This window comes from Lepidochelys kempii, chromosome 14, assembly GCF_965140285.1.
Source record: "Lepidochelys kempii isolate rLepKem1 chromosome 14, rLepKem1.hap1, whole genome shotgun sequence".
Lineage (NCBI taxonomy): Eukaryota > Metazoa > Chordata > Testudines > Cheloniidae > Lepidochelys > Lepidochelys kempii.
In genome coordinates, this window is record NC_136393.1 from 16317259 (window position 1) to 16333517 (window position 16259).

The 16259-nt window shown below is 51.0% G+C and overlaps 1 long non-coding RNA gene across 1 annotated transcript; it reads left to right on the forward strand.

The window, feature by feature from the left end:
- Positions 1-1256: 1256 nt before the first annotated feature.
- LOC140897607 (uncharacterized) lies at positions 1257-4320 on the forward strand. The gene is made up of 3 exons (XR_012154759.1): positions 1257-2176; positions 3291-3330; positions 3795-4320. It is a non-coding gene; the product is annotated as an uncharacterized LOC140897607 (long non-coding RNA).
- Positions 4321-16259: the final 11939 nt, after the last annotated feature.

The window sequence follows — 16259 nt, forward strand, 5'->3', positions numbered from 1 at the left end:
GGGAGGAGGTATTGTTTCATGATTTCTGTGTGTATATAAAGTCTGCTGCAGTTTCCACGGTAAACATCTGATGAAGTGAGCTGTAGCTCACGAAAGCTCATGCTCAAATAAATTGGTTAGTCTCTAAGGTGCCACAAGTACTCCTTTTCTATCTGCCATTTTGTTGCCCAGTCACCCAGTTCTGTGAGATCCCTTTGTAACTCTTCGCAGTCAGCTTTGAACTTAACTATCTTGAGTAATTTTGTATCATCTGCAAATTTTGCAACCTTACTGTTCATCTCTTTTTCCAGATCATTTATGAATACACTGAACAGAGCTGGTCCCACTACAGATCCTTGGGGGACCCTTCTAATTACCTCTCTCCGCTGTGAAAACTGACCATTTATTCCTACCCTTTGTTTCCTATCTTTTAACTAGTTATTGATCCATGAGAGGATCTTCCCTCTTATCCCATGACTGCCTACTTTGCTTAAGTGCCTTTGGTGAGGGACCTCGTAAAAGGCTTTCTGAAAGTCACAGTACACTGTATCCATTGGATCCCCCTTGTCCACATGCTTGTTGACCCTCTCAAAGAATTCTAATAGACTGGTGAGGCATGATTTCCCTTTACAAAAGCCATGTTAACTCTTCCCCAGCATATCGTGTTTATCTATGTGTCTGATCATTCTGTTCTTTACTATAGTTTCAATCAATTGGCCTGCTACTGAGGTTAGGCTTACTGGGCGGTAATTGCCAGGATCACCTCTGGAGCCTTGTTTAAAAACAGCCATTACATTAGCTACCCTCCAGTCATCTGGTACAGAGGCTGATTTAAGCAATATCTGCTTATTAGTAACTGGATAGAAACCACCAAATTCATCTCACATGATGGTAAAAATTATTGACCCAGATTTGGATTTGATCCTGCAACAAGTAAAAAACGTGACATCCTCTATTATCAAGAGCCCAGCCAAGCTGATCATTTCACTAGTGAACATTCCAAGCACAGGGCACAGGTTTCACAGACACAAAGAGACGAGATCAACGTGTAATTTCATGCTGACAACTCGCACCATCACTCGCTATAGTGGAGAGATGACGACACATTTGGCTTTTCTCTGAAAAGAGAGACAGTAAAACAATACAAAAAAGCCACCTTAACTCATCAGCTCATCCCCCCTGGGTGTATCAGAATACCAGCTGCTGACTCAAGTGACTACTATACTGTGAGGTTCTTTACTACTTTCTGCTTCTGCTGGGGGTGTGGAGCCAGCACAGCTGAGAATGCAAGATGGATTCCCTTCCTTCTGGGGCATCATCAACAGATGTGTATTAAATTTCAATCAGTTACTTCTGTGCAAGGACATTGATGGCAACGGAGCAGGGCAGGTGTCCAAAGACAAGGGGACTGCACACGTGTCACTGAGGGCCTAATTTAGCCTGGATAACCTCTCACAGGCGGGGACATCTGAGAAACAAAGAGCCCAGCTTGACTCTCAGATCCCAGGCTGAGTTAGCCGGGCTGGTAGTTACAACTAGGGTGACCAGATAGCAAGTGTGAAAAATTGGGACAGGGTGGGAGGTAATAGGAGCCTATCTAAGAAAAAGCCCCAAATATCAGGACTGTCCCTATAAAATCGGGACATCTGGTCACCCTAGTTACAACCCCCATCTCTTTTTACATGTGCACTGAGCGTTTTTGCTGGGAGTCCATGAGATGCGCCAAACACAGAACCTCACACTGCTGTTCTTACAGAGCTTTCCTACACCGTACAGGGTGATTTACAGAGCATGCAAAAAATCCTGCCCCAAACAGTTTATGGTCCATAGACTCGTGCACGTGACAAAATGTTCGATGCCAAGGCAGCTTGCTGGTCTGGTCTGTGTGGTTAGAACCATGTGACAATTCAGCAAAGACCAGGGCTGTAGCATGATTCCATAACATGGGCCTATCTGCAGAGACAATCACTCTGCTTGCAAGTTATATCTCTCCACTGCAGCCCTTTGCTTGTCTTATCTATTTACATTACAAGCACTTCAGGGTGGTGACTCTCCGTTAGTTCGTACAGCACCTAGCGCAATGGAGCCCCGATCTTGGTTGGTGTGCCTCAGTGCTATTGTGATACAAATAACACCACCAAAACAGTCAGTCTTGTGCCCTGACTCCAACAAGATAAAACCCAGGACAGCAGTACAGGTGAGGGAGGTGGAGCCTAATGAAGGAAAAGAGGGCGCTGGGTGGCTAAGATGTGGTGAGACTGTTCCTGGAGTGGGAGATACACTGGAGTTTGTCGGGGGAGGGTTTCCTTCTCCAATAATTCTGCATTGTGAGACGCTGCAGTGAGCCGGTGAAACTGAACTCTACAGCCCCGTAATAGGTCAGAGCAAGGGAAGGGCGTGGGGAGGGCTCTGTAGTGAAAGCTTTTGCTGGCCTCACTGCAGGGGGCCTCACGGTGTTCGTCTGGCAGGGGTCGCTGGGTTCCACTTCCGCTTCCACCCTCCAGCGATGCTCAGGTCTGGAAGGCAGCGTGGCGAATGGGCCAGTTCAGAGAGCTGCTCTCACACTGTGTACTAAAACCCTTTCAATGCCCTCTCTGTTCAGGCAGCGAGAGGGGCTGCCGGCCCTGGAAACTGAAGTTCTCTGTTCATTCACAAGCCTGGGATACCAGACAACACATTAACCTTTGCAAGTCTCCTCTCCGTGCTCTTCCCAGCACAGCTTTTCACGGCTGCAGTGCCTAAGAATAGGGTTGCCCTACTCTTCCCATCGTAAGACTTTGTTTTCAGTTGCTCATAACTTTGCCAGACTGTAACTGTTCCATGCTGGGTGTCTGCCTCAGGCTGAGAATTTCGGGAAAATTTCAGCCCAAATGGTCCAGCCACTTCCAAAAAACAGCGTAGAGAAAAAATGCATGGTTTTGTTCACGTTAAAAAATTCTGGGGACCTTTCCTTTGAGAATCTCTAGGCCCCCCTTTAGAGCAGGGACTTGAAACTTGTCCCTTTGCATTAGGGATGTGCCTTTTGCTATCCCTGTGAAAATCCACCTCCAGTGGGACAGCTCTTTGCTCGAGCTTTGCAGCTAAAAACTCTGAAGATTCTGTCTGCACTGAGCATGCTCCAGCCACAGGCAGAGTCTGACCATCTGTCTGCAATTGCAGCCCCTGTATCAGGTCCAGGCACCTGGACCGAGAACAGGGAGCCTTTCGTGTGACCTCAAAGGAAGTGAAGTGGGCTGTAGCTCATGAAAGCTTATGCTCTAATAAATTGGTTAGTCTCTAAGGTGCCACAAGTCCTCCTTTTCTTTTTGCAGATACAGACTGACACGGCTGCTACTCTGAAACCTGAATGTGGTAGGTGACCTCTGGCCCCGCAGGGGAGATAGGCGTTCCCCTGCCTTTCTTCCCCCAGGGCCTGGAGCATGCTGGGGCTTAGGCGGGAAATAGGTGTCCAGGCTCTTAGCAGCCCATGTGCCCGGAGGTGGAAATTTAGGTCCCGAGAGAACTTTTACAGAAAACTTTAGGCACTCAGTGAATACAGGTGTCTACAGGGAAAGATACGTTTCACTACCCACCAGCTGTGTTAATCTGGCTCCTAAGGGAAGTGGTGGAGGCCTCCTCGCTTGGGATTCTTAGTACTAGTCTGGCCGAAGCACTCGGAGATGAATACAGGGCCAAGCCTGCACTGGAAGGGAGACAGGCTGAGTGACCCAGGAGGTCTTTTCTCATCGCTAATTGCTGGGATTATAAACACAGCTCTAAACGAGCCCATGGATGGAAAATGATGCAATACAAACAGCTGCTTTAAATATTAACAGGAAAAGGAACTAGACTGCCCAGCAGGAACCAAAAGAGATCCAAAGTCAGAGAGAAACTGATATGAAGAGCGCATCTCTGTGCAGTCCTCTGGCTTGCACAGAAAAGGCCTTTAACAGCCCTGCAAAGCCCAGAGGGGAACCTGTGTCGTCTGAAAGACTCCCCAGGAGGATGTTCCACATCTGCACAGATAAAGGGGAAAAGCCAGGAGAAAACAATGTCAATTGGCTCACTTACCAGCGAGAAAGGCCGGGGTTTCAACCTGCAGCACTCAGCAGCCAGAGGACTACCATAGGGCTGCAGCTGGTTCACCAGCCCAGATTTAAAGGGCCAGGCACCAGGAGAGCATGCTGGGAAAGGCTCCTGGAAGATGATAGCCAGCGGTAGGGAGTTCTGTGACTGGCTAGGTAGTGAGGAAGAAGAGAATTTATGGGATTAGCTTTTCAAATGGTCAATGCCTATAACTGGGGCTCGGTTTTCCAAAGGTATTCAGCTCCTGTTCTGGCCCTTAACTAAGGGCTGGGTTTTGCAAAGTGCTCTGTTTCCATTGGGCCTCTCATGGGCAGAGTTCAGAAGGTCTCAGCACCCTGGCAGGTACTGTGAGGTGTCCGTGGGCAATGAACTCTGTGGGCAAGGGGGTTGATTTCTTCTCTTTGAGGGTCTGGGATCTTGGTGAAAGGTAACTGCATGTGCTAGGTCTAGGAGCTAATCCCATCTGCCTTTGTGTAAGGTTTATCGCCCTTTCATCACACGCCCACACAGTGAACTACCTGCTACTGCTGCAGCTCTGCCTACTTGATGCTGAAGGGCTGAGACAGTTCTGGCAGGATTTGAGCCTGTGGTTCCAGAAAGTCTAGGGATCTCACACCCAAGATGGCTAAACTGCAGGAATCAGGAGCAGGAGATTAAGGCTATATCTACACTGTGATTAAAAAACTGGCAGCACTGAGTCTCAGAGCCTGGCTCAGCTAACTCAAGGTCATGGGGCTCGGGCTGCAGGGCTAAAACTAGTACTGCAGATATTCAGGCTCTAGCTGGAGCCCTGGCTAGATCCTCCATGATCACAGAGCCCAAAGGGTCTGTGCAAAGAAAAGTGCATGGAGATCTCAGGACAGAAAGTGCCACAAACGCTCAGCGAGCAAGACCACTACTAGCATCCTTTGGGAGAGTGTCTTCATAGAGCCCTATGCCCAGCACGTGTTCCTGCTCCCACTGAACCCAAGGGGACACCTCCGGCTGATTTCAGGAGGCTCAGGACTAGATCCAGGACACACCTCCCTCTCTGGTACTTCTGGAGGGACGTGGGGTGGCTCTAAGATGAAAATCATCCCCTGCTCTTCTGGGGATTAGAAATGAGCACTTAGGCACTTCCGTTTTCTAGATCGTTTTTCTGCGGCTCGGCCTGTTCTGAGATGACACCCTGGGGTTCGTTCCTGCCCCTGTTCACGTGGCTCAGCAGCCCCTTCCCAAGGCTGTTCCCCTTCTCTTGGCTTCCTGTAGCTTTGGCAGCCCCTGACCCAATCCCTTAAGGATGTGCTTGACCTCAGGCACTCCGGAAAGGGAGAGAGGCGAGTCACTGACAGAGCGCTGAAAAACTGTCCTTCCGTGCTCAGAGCTCAGCTGACCTCTCTGTCCTGTTCCTATTGCAGGGCTGGAGGGGAACTGGGATCGCAGACACACAGGCTAGGGAATACAGGGCACTTAGTCCCTTGGAGATACCTCTTCTCTACTCCCCAGCAAGAGTGCCCCACATCATGATCCCCCTGCCTCCCATCTTGGGAACAACTCCTGTCTCATGGCCCTTAAAAGGAAGGTAGATAAATGGGATTATTAATTTGTACAGTGGTAGTGTCGGGGGGTGGGGGGTGTCCACACGGCAGTGTAAACCCAGGGCTTGAACTCTGGCTCAAGCCTAACCCCACCTTGTGTCTACACAGGTGTGGCAGGTCTGAGCCTGAGTCAAGCTGGGATCCAGGATTGAAGCCCTGTTGCTTTTTAGTGTAGACACAGCCCACTGGACTCATGCTCTGGGAGCTGGCCAAAAGTATCCCACGGGCCAACAAGACAAGCATTTCCCAATGAACAGGGGGGAAATACAAAAGTGGGCGAGCTTACAAAGGAAGGTGAGAGAGCTGAGGAGAGAGGACAGGGATGGCCAGAGCAAGGGTGTGAAAGAGAAAAACCTGGACAGGGAGGTATAAAAAGACAGGAGATGGGGCTAAAGAACAGGTTGGGTGGGGAGAGCTTACTTTGCTAGTGAGTGTGTTTGGGCAGAGAGGGAGAGCGAGAGAGACTGGGAGTCCGGATCCCAGGGTTCCACGCCCAAGTATGTTGCTGTGTCCCTGAGCTGGTCCTTAACCCCAGCCACAGGCATTGACTTTCCAATGTGCCGGGAGTGCTGGACCACCAGCTCTGCCCCAGGCCCTGCCCCCACCGCACCCCTTCCTCCAAGTCCCCTACCCTGCCTCTTCCCACCCCATTCGGCCTCCTCCCCCGAGCATGCCACATCCTCATTACTCTCCCCTTCCCCTCCCAGAGCCTCCTGCATGCCACAAAACAGCTGACCGTGGTGGGCAGGAGGCATGAGGAGGGAGGGGGAGGCGCTGGTCATCGGGGGGCCCACAAGCAGGTGGGAGGTGCTGGGGAAGGGAAGGAGGGGAGCAATAGGGGGGGCTGCTGGTGGGTGCTCAGCACCCACCATTTTTCCCCTGTGAGTGGTCCAGCCCTGGGGCACTCACGGAGTCGGCACCTATGACCCTAGCTGTGAGGGGGTAGGGTGGAGGTGAGTGATATTAACCTGGCTCACTGGGGTGCTGCGAGGGTTAACTCTAATGTTTGCTAATAACCTAGAGGAACTGTGGTACAATCCACGGCTGCAGCCGAAGCCTTGGGAGCTGACAAGCCTCAGCTTGGGAACTGACCCTCCCTGGGATTTGCAGGCTTGAGCCAGCCTCTCATTCCCCATTAGCTAAACTGGGCTCCATGCACTTTACTCCACATGAGGGTCTCTTGAGACCGGGCTCGTGCGGGGCCACTGGCTCCTGAGGCCCTTTCCCTAAGGCAGGGCTTTGCCCAAATATCTCCACCCCACCTTTAAGGCACCTGCATTTCAGTGGTGCTGTGGGACAGCCCGGGGGGAATCAGTGCGAGTGGTCGCAATGTGGCCAGCAAAAGGGCCTTTCAGCATATCCGGGGGCAGGAGCAGGAGCTGCCCCCCGCGTCAAACGTTAGAGGAGATGGCGAAACCGACCCTCCTCCTGCTGGGTTTCTGAGAACAAAACTCAGCGGATGGTGCTCTTCCTTGGCGTGCTCGGGGTTCCTGTCACCATCGCTCCCCACCCACTCTTCCCCACATGGTGCCCGCAGCAGCCACCATGCAGCCTGCCCAGGAGAGAAGAAAATGAAACCTCCCTGGGTTGGCCCCTTCCAGCACAGAAACCTGAGAGTCACCAGCTTCAGTCATTCAACTGTGGCTTCCCACCACTGGGCCATGGGCCTCACGGAGACTTGCTTCCCAGCTCCTAGAAGATCCTGTCCTCTGCCCAGTCGCTTCCTTGTTCACAGGCACGTCTCACCGGCGCTCACAGGAGATGGCTTCCCACAGCAGCCCAGCACCACATGCTGGTTTCCACTCCAGCAATGACTTCTGGGCCTTGAAGGAGCAGCCCGGGTGGGCTGAAAGCAGCCTCCAAAGGGAGACTGATCCTGGGCCAGAAGGATGGTAGCCATGCGAGGGGGACTGAGGTTGGGTGAACACTAGGGCAGAGAGCAGCCCACGTGGCTGGGATCTGAGGGCAGCATGTTAATGAGTACTGGTGTACAGCGTTATCAGGAGTGGGGCTCTGAGGGGGGAGGCTGGGGGTATCGGTGACAATGGACCCCTTAGGAGTGAGCACAGAAGCGGCTTAGGGTGGGTTTGTGGGAGATGCAGCAGAAGCTGGAAGGAGTGCTTTGCATTTTGAAGGGGTGTTGTCGGCTGGTCCCTGTGCACGTATATAACGTTGGGTGGTTCCGGGCTACGGCGTGGGTGTGGAGGCCACGTGTGACTGTGTAAGCGAGAGAATGCATTAGCGTGAGTGTGTGGGTGAGAGAGAGAGAGAGCACAAGTGGGAGGCTGGGAGCAGGAATGTGTATGTTTGACTCTGAGTGTTTGTGTGTGTGTTTAAGGCTCATCTGCATGGGAAAGCTGCACCAATATACCTGAAGGTGTGAATTTACACTGACAGATTGCTAGCAGTGAACACCCTTATTTCCATATCAGCTTGGACTAGTTCAATTAAACCGGGTCCCGATCCACTGAAGCTAAACTGAAAATCAACCTCTCCTGTACTGCAGTCAGAATGCCCTTTGCACCGGTTTAACAATCCATTTACATTATACGGGTGCAACTGTCCCATGTAAACAAGCCCTAATTCCTGGCCAGGTTGCCATGAGAACAATTTGTCAGCATTCCTCTGTACCTGAGCAGCGGCCCCCAGGCTACATGGCAAGCTGCACAGGTGCCGAAAACCAGTCCCCTTGTGTCGAAAACCAGTCCCCTTGTGTCGAAGCGTTAGCTCACCCGCATGGGCTGTGCAGGGGCGTGTGGGAGTGGGGGTGACTGTGTGTGATTGTTTATGCTGTAATGCAGCAGGCCAGCCTCCTGGCATGGGGCCAACCCCGTTTCTGTGCAGCCCAGCCCCTGCTGCAGCCGTCACTCCCTGGCTGTTTCTGTTCCGCGCGCTGTGATAATCTTGGATTTCGGAGAAAGAGGAAGTTGAGATGACTGTGACCTTTTAGCATTTGGCAGGGAGGGGAAAGCGAGGCCAGCAGGTGGTTTGCCTTTGGCAGAAGGACAAGCAACCCCTAGGGACTGCAGCCATGAGCTTCACATACAGCTGGGGCACAGGGGGATATCCCTGGGGGGCTGCCCCTTTTCCCCCACCCACTCTGCTGTACTCACTTAGCACTTGCTGGTTATTCCCACCCTCTGTTTGAGACTCTGGGGAGCTGCCAGAGCAAGCCCTACCTCTTCACACCACCCACTCGTGCCTGGCCTGGAGCCTGTGAAAGTTTTGCTGGGCAGGTGACAGGGGGGTTTTACTGCAGCCCCAGCTGCCCTGGCTTTAGAAGACTTCCATGAAATAGAATCACGCTCTCCCATGCAGCTCTTCCCCCACCCCAGGACCCCCTGGCATTCTGCTGCCTGCCAGCTGATGGTAGGAATTAGCAAAGGAGCCAGGTTTTCAAAACAGCACAGTCCCCAGCAGCATCCATGATGTTTTTGGTCTGCCACGATCTTCTGGGTGCTGAGCACTTGAAAATCTGGCAGCTTCCTTTAGGAGCTGAGCTCTTTGGCAAACCTAGTCAGTGCAGGAGGAAGCTTTCAGGAGCTTCTCAATCTTCCATAGTAAAGGAGAGGCCTCCCTGCATGTTGCTGGAGTCTCCCTCTCTTTGGGTACTATAAAATCATCTCTTCCCACAGCTGACTCAGTTCCGGGGCTCATGATGTTCCCAGGCCTCCTCTCCATGGTTCTACCCGGCTTCCTGTGCCCAATGAGCCCAAGCGAAGGCTGTACACTCTGGGCCTGTTCTTACTTACACTTAAGGCCCTGGTGCAATGAGAATCAGGCCCTAACTGTTTCCAGCATCGGGAAGCCGAGCACTAGGAGAACTGCTTGGGGGATTAGGGGTTTTACTACAAAACCTTTCAACCAAAACGAGGGGGAGGAGGGGATGTCATTTCCAACAGAATGTCCATGAAAAGTTTTTCAACAAAAAATCCCCATATTTCCATCCCAACTTTCTTTGCAAAACTCATTTTCAACAAGCCTCCCCCCCCCTTTTGACGAACATTTGCTTAAAAGTTTGCGAGCAGCTGAAACTGGCAGATTCTGCCTGGTGTAAGGGGTGTGGCAGCCTGGGGTCTGGTTCTGAGAAACCAAATGACTGACTCCGCCCAGTGCACCCGGCATTATTTGCACTGCAGCAGCATCTAGGAAGCCTAGTCGAGGATCAGGGCTCACAGTGCTAGGCCCTGTATAAACCCAGAACCAAACGCTGGTCCCTGCCCCAAAGCCCTTACAATCCAAGTATAGGACAAGAGACAACAGATGGATACAGACAGATTGGGGCGCACAAGTGACCAATGAGACTGAATTGGTCAGCATGATGGGACGTGATAACAGTCCCACTAGCAGTCTAACTGCCATCTAGTTTTTTGGCAGGTTCCAAGGCAAAGGAAAGTTTGAAGGAGGGATTTGCAGGAGGATCATGAGGAAGCTTTGCAGAGGTTTATGGGGAAAAGCACAAAGGTGCGTGTTTGAAAATTAAACAAGTGGGGATGGAAGCAGACATCCTGGGCCAGTCGGACTTGGGAGTCATCTCGATGGGTGAATGGGAGATGAGAGGTAGGGTGAGGACAGGCTGAAAGGCCTTGGAAAGTGAAAACAAGCAACTTAGGTGTGATGCGAGAGAGACGGGGGAGCCGTTGGAGGGATTCAAAGAGAAGCCAAGGGATGAATGGCCTGGAAGCTGAGCTATCCTTGCACACCTAAAGAGTCAGCCCTGGGCAATGCTAAGGGTGGGTGTGTAGGCAGCACGTGATGGACGGGAGATGCCCCCGGTGGAGCTCTGCGCTGTGGCTGAATGATCTCAGTCCGCCCACATTGTCACTTTCTCCCCAGAAGTTGGTTCACTTCACAGCTCCCCAGGCTTCTAAAGTTCCCAGCAGCTCTGTGCTTGCTGTGGTGGGCTGGGCTGGGCAGCCTGGGGTGAGTAACCCTGTCAATATCCGCTTGGTGCTTCCCGCTGGGCTCAGGCAGGACCAGCTCCATTCCCGAGCGCTGTAGAGATGGAGCTGTGCCCCCATGTCAGCCTCAGCAGCCTGAGCCCTTCTGCACTCTTTTCCCCAGCCCAGTAAAATCCCCTGGCACTTACACACGCATCCCACTGTACACGCACACACTAACCCCTGCTCCCCCGTACCCAGGGTCTCCACCCCCATCCTCTCACACTACCCCTGCTTGCCCCCCATACTCACCCAAACACTACAGGGGCACAGACCACTCTGAAGTGGGAAAGGGGTCTAGGAGTTAAAAAACACTAGCTCTTGAATAGTCCCTTAGCGAGTAGCTTTGGCCCACGCCTAAATGTGTCCACTTTTACTCAAGTGAGCTAAACGAGCTTCTCTTCCAACCTCGGGGTTTTGTTGATGAATGCAGTCCTTGCAGGGTGAGGGGGGCTGAAGCCCCCCAAGTGCGCAGTGGTCTATGCCCATGCTCACCTCTGCTCATTCACACTCACAACATCCATACACCCTGCTCCATGACATGCCCCTGAACGCCCGACATCTACCCCACTGGTGTGACACCCCCCACTCCTTACTTTCCCACGCACCCCCCGCCTACGTACCCAAACACACACACCCATTCCTGTGGCAACGACTAGCACCAAGCACATCGCTGGAAGCTTTGTCGTGGGAGGACGAGGAGCCCTCTTGCCAGTCAACAAATTGTTCCTGTAAACGGCCTGCACTAAGCTCCTCTTATCACCTTTCAACCAGCAGCGAGTCAGCGCCTTGGGGCTGGGAACAGACTCTGTCTAATGCGGTTCTGCAGCAGCAGTGGGAGGGGATTCAGAGTAGCAGCCGTGTTAGTCTGTATCCGCAAAAAGAAAAGGAGTACTTGTGGCACCTTAGAGACTAACCCATTTATTTGAGCATAAGCTTTCATGAGCTACAGCTCACTTCATCGGATGCATTCAGTGGAAAATACAGTGGGGAGATTTATATACATAGAGAACATGAAACAATGGGTGTTATCATACACACTGTAACAAGAGTGATCACTTAAGGTGAGCTATTACCAGCAGGAGAGCGGGGGGAGGGGGACGGGGACCTTTTATAAGTAATAATCAAGGTGGGCCATTTCCAGCAGTTGACAAGAAAGTCTGAGGAGCCTGTCTTAAGCCTTGGTGCTGCAAGGATTGCACTCAGAACTCCTCTGGGTTGGCCAGGATTAGCACAGTGCGAGACAGGGTGGGGAGCAACCAGAGTCCTGCTCGGAGGTGGTTTTCCTCCGATCCCTTCTCCTGATGTCAATCCCATGAAGACACAGATTGTGGAACAATGGGACTGGACCAGGCTCAGTAGATTGATGTAGGAGCCCCAGCGAAGGATCAGGGCTAGCTGTAGAGCCAAGTAACAGGCAGTCCCCGCCAACAGAGTTCACAATGAGGTGGAGGGGGAAGATGTCAGAGGGAGTGGGTCTACCTGAGCCTTTTGACCTATTGTTGTTATCCCTAAATGTTGGAGGAGGTTGGCACTACATTCCACTAAACTTTGCACCTTAGGCCCTTCTAGGATGTGCATGTCTCTATGCATTTATCTCTCTCTCTCTCTCACTCACACACACACCCCCCCCACACACACCCCAGCCCACCACTGAAATGCAGCCACCTCTAGGGTGGAAGGCAGCTGCAGGTTCATGGTGGTTTAGAGCAAAAAGTACCAAGAACCCTATATCTGTTCGCTGAAGCTGCGGGGGGGGGGGGGATTTAGGGTGATAGACTGTAATCACCCCAATTTCGGTTTGACCAGGATACTGGGGTTATCAGCCCTCTTCTTAGGGAAAGCAGAATGGGTCCCAGATGGGCCAAGCTGGGTTTGATGTCCCATCTGCAGATAGCATGTTGCAGCCATTGAAGAGGGGAAGCATTTTGCCACTGCCTATCTCCATTCTGGTGCTGAGTCTTCACCTAAAGAGGGTGGCAAAAGCCACATCCCCCCATTGTGTTACTCATAGTGCCAATGGTTGCCCTGTGGATGCCTTTCCAATGGTAACAGGGTGTTCCCAGCTGGAGTGCTGCAATAGCCTCAGCACACTCCAGAGCTCTTTTGAAATGAAGCAGGGAGGCGTCGGTTGGTTGGCAATTTGCGGCAAAGGGAGCTTGGAAAGGCAAATGAGGGTGAGAGGGAGGATATGCAAAGTGATAGCAACAGCGAGGGAAACAAGAAATCCAACCTCATGCCCTCCCCAGAACAGAGTAGGGGGTTAGTTTCTTTTTCTAAAGACAGGAAACCATGTTGCAACAAGGCTGCTGACTCTTTGGGCTGATAGTTACTGTTGCATTAGCTGCCACAACCCAGGATTCTTGGTTAGAAGCAAAGAAAGATAAGCCCCATCTTCCGTTCCAACCTAGCAAAGCTTTGGCTTTCAGCTGTGCGTGGGGGGGGGGGGGGGGAGGGAAGCAGCATGGGCTGTTTTGTAAGAGGCAAAGCCGAAAGAAAGGGTTGACAGATCAGAATTGCACCAGCCTTCAGGATAAGTGATAAACTTCAGAACAATTCATCTTCTCAGGGAGAAGCTACCAAAAGTTTACAGTTTCTGTAAAACAGATTCTCCTCCTCCCCCGCATGCTGTGAAGTAGGGCCCAACAACTCCCCCAAAAACTCAGTTGAAACCCTCATCTTTTGCCTGGATTCAGGCTGAAACAGCGTGAAACGAGCTTTGTTCTAGACCTATTGCCTGGCAGTTCCCAATAGCCAACCACGTGCTCAGTAACTTCCAGCAGTTCAGATAGCATTACAAAGCTGCAAGGACAGGCAGTGTTCGTCTCCTGCTGTTTCAGCACTTCCTACTGGAAATTACACATGTGCAGGCTGCAGCCTGGGTTCCTGAAGCAGCTGATTTCCATTGATGCTTCCAGTGGAGGAGTTTTACCACTGTACGTAGCACACAGAGTTGAGATGGCGGTACATTTATTTCAAGTTGACGGCATTTTCTTTCTGGGGGGCAGTGCCCCACCAACAGAAGCATCAAGGCCTGGCCTCACTGAGCACTCTGCCCAGTTTAACTAGATTTAGGACACTCCAGTGAAGGTTTGTGGGTATCTGGTCCCAGCCTTGGTTCTGTAACGAAACAAGAAACCAGGCGAATGGCACCTAGTTTTAGGTTTCATTTGACGTTTTTGCCCAGCTTCCTGATTTCAAAGGGACCAGCATTAGGGCCTGTGTATCTCTGGCTACAGATCTCTGGAGAAAAAATTGTTTGTCTGCTTGCAAATCCCAGAGACTGACAGACAGTCTACGGCCTGGTCTTAGGGTGACCAGATGTCCTGCTTTTATAGGGACAATTCCAATATTTGGGGCTTATTTTTATATTGTTTCCTATTACCCCTCACCCCCTGTCCCGATCTTTCACACTTGCTATCTGGTCACCCTACCTGGTCTACACCAAAAACTTAGGTCAACCTAGCTACTTTGCTCACGGGGTGAAAAATTCACACCCTGAAAGATGCAGTTCAGCCGACCTGAGCCACAGTATAGACACTGCTGGTTGCATCTGTGACATTGCACTCCATAGGATTTTATGAAAATATGCTGATAAGTGTGAATATAATGTAACTGGAATATGTTTCATGCAAAAGGTCTCTTGTAAGTTATCATTACAAAGCTTATCTATCTACTGAGTGCGTTCATCCTATTTGTATGAATGTATCAGTCCTGTATCTGAAACTAGGAATATAGAATATAACTCTGAGGTCCTATGGTAGTTATGCAAAGAGTGGGCCATTAATGGTGGTTTAGAATCTCAATGGTTTCCATCAACTAGGACAACTGACTGTAGATGGCTCTGTTTACTTGCAAGCCTTCCTGTGAGTCAGGCTGGGAAGAATGAAGGCTTGGGGTCTCACAAGACATGTGACCATGTCACGTGGTACTGGAAATCCATCTTAAACCTGGTGCTTTTCCATTTAGAAGGAGGGGTCGGGACCCAAAGAGACAAAAGATTCTCACCTTGTGCCAAAGCTATAGAAGGGGGTGGAACAGAACAAAGGGGGCTGCAGTCATGAGAAATCCCCTAGCTGCCACCTGAGCTGGAACGAGGACTGTACCAGGGGAAAGGATTGGGCCCAGACTAGAAAGGCATCTAGTCTGTGAAAGAAGCTTATTGGAACATCTCTGAGGGTGAGATTTACCTGCATTTAGTTTCCTACTGTATGAGGCATAGACTTGCGTGTTTTTGTTTTATTTTGCTTGGTAATTTACTTTGTTCTGTCTGTTATTACTTGGAACCACTTAAACCCTACTTTTTATATTTAATAAAATCACGTTTTGCTTATTAATTAACCCAGAGCAAGTATTAATACTTGGGGGAGCAAACAACTGTGCATATCTCTCTATCAGTGTTATAGAGGGCAAACAATCTATGAGTTTACCCTGTATAAGCTTTGTACAGGGTAAAATGGATTTATTTGGGGTTTGGACCCCATTGGGAACTAGGTATCTAGGTGCTGGAGACAGAAGCACTTCTTAAGCTGTTTTCAGTTAAGCCTGCAGCTTTTGGGGACGTGGTTCAGATCTGGGTCTGTGTTTGCAGCAGGCTGGCGTGTCTGGCTCAACAAGACAGGGTACTGAAGTCCCAAGCTGGCAGGGAAAATAGGCTCAGAGGTAGTCTCAGCACATCAGGTGGCTGTCCCAAGGGGATTTCTGTGACACAACCCGTCATAGCATCGACCAACCTAGTGCCTGTTGGTGGGGGTGGGTTAACTACAGATGGAAGAACCCCTTCTGTTGATGAAGCAAGTGTCTACACTATGACGCTTCGCCACTCTAGCATCCATAGTGTAGACAAGCGCTAAGCGACTACTCTCACATAGGCTAAAATGCTTAATCCTGTCACTGGAAGCAGCCAAGACAAGAAGCGCATAGTGGAAACTGTGAGTGCAGCCTATACATGTTGCATTCTCTTTCAGATGAGAAATTTGCATCTTAGAGGCAGGGGCACAGCATGAAGTGTGAATGAGTGAATTAACGGGGGAGCTGTACAGATCCGAGTGAATTAGAACACGCCCGCTTGAGCAGCACATCACATCAGAAGTGTTCACATCCTCCCCCTTCACTCCAAGGACAATAAAACGATCCTAAGTTGTTTTGAACAAACATATGAGGAGCAATTTCCCATTGGAAGAAGCAGGCACAGCTCACGGCAATGACTAGTTAGGGCCCATACAATGCTATTTAAGTAAATAAACCCACCTCTTCTGATGTGGTTAATAATGTCTAAGAAGTCACGATCATTCCTTTGACAAGCCCGGGAAAGGCGGATCAGGCAAACATTGCTTAAAACTGGTTTGTTTCAAAAGGTTCTCCCTCGTCCTGGGGAACGATACAACGGAGGTGGGAGGGAATATTTTAATAGCCTGCTTCAGTACGTCCAAAGTTGCTGGTTTCCAAAGGCCAGAGCCCACGTTCAGTGGCTCTACAGTCAGTGGGGAGGGGCAGCACAGCAGGTGGGTTCCCGCACCTGGGATGCAACGAGCTGTTTGCCGCTTTTCAAGCTTGGGCCAAACTGGTGCTGTCGGATCCCAGCCGCCCGTCACAGCTGTGCTGCGGATCTGCTCTCCGACTCTCTCGCCCACGTCGGCAAGCGCAGCCCGTGCAGAACGTGCAGTAGGCAGCCATGGCACCAGCTGGGCACAGCTGG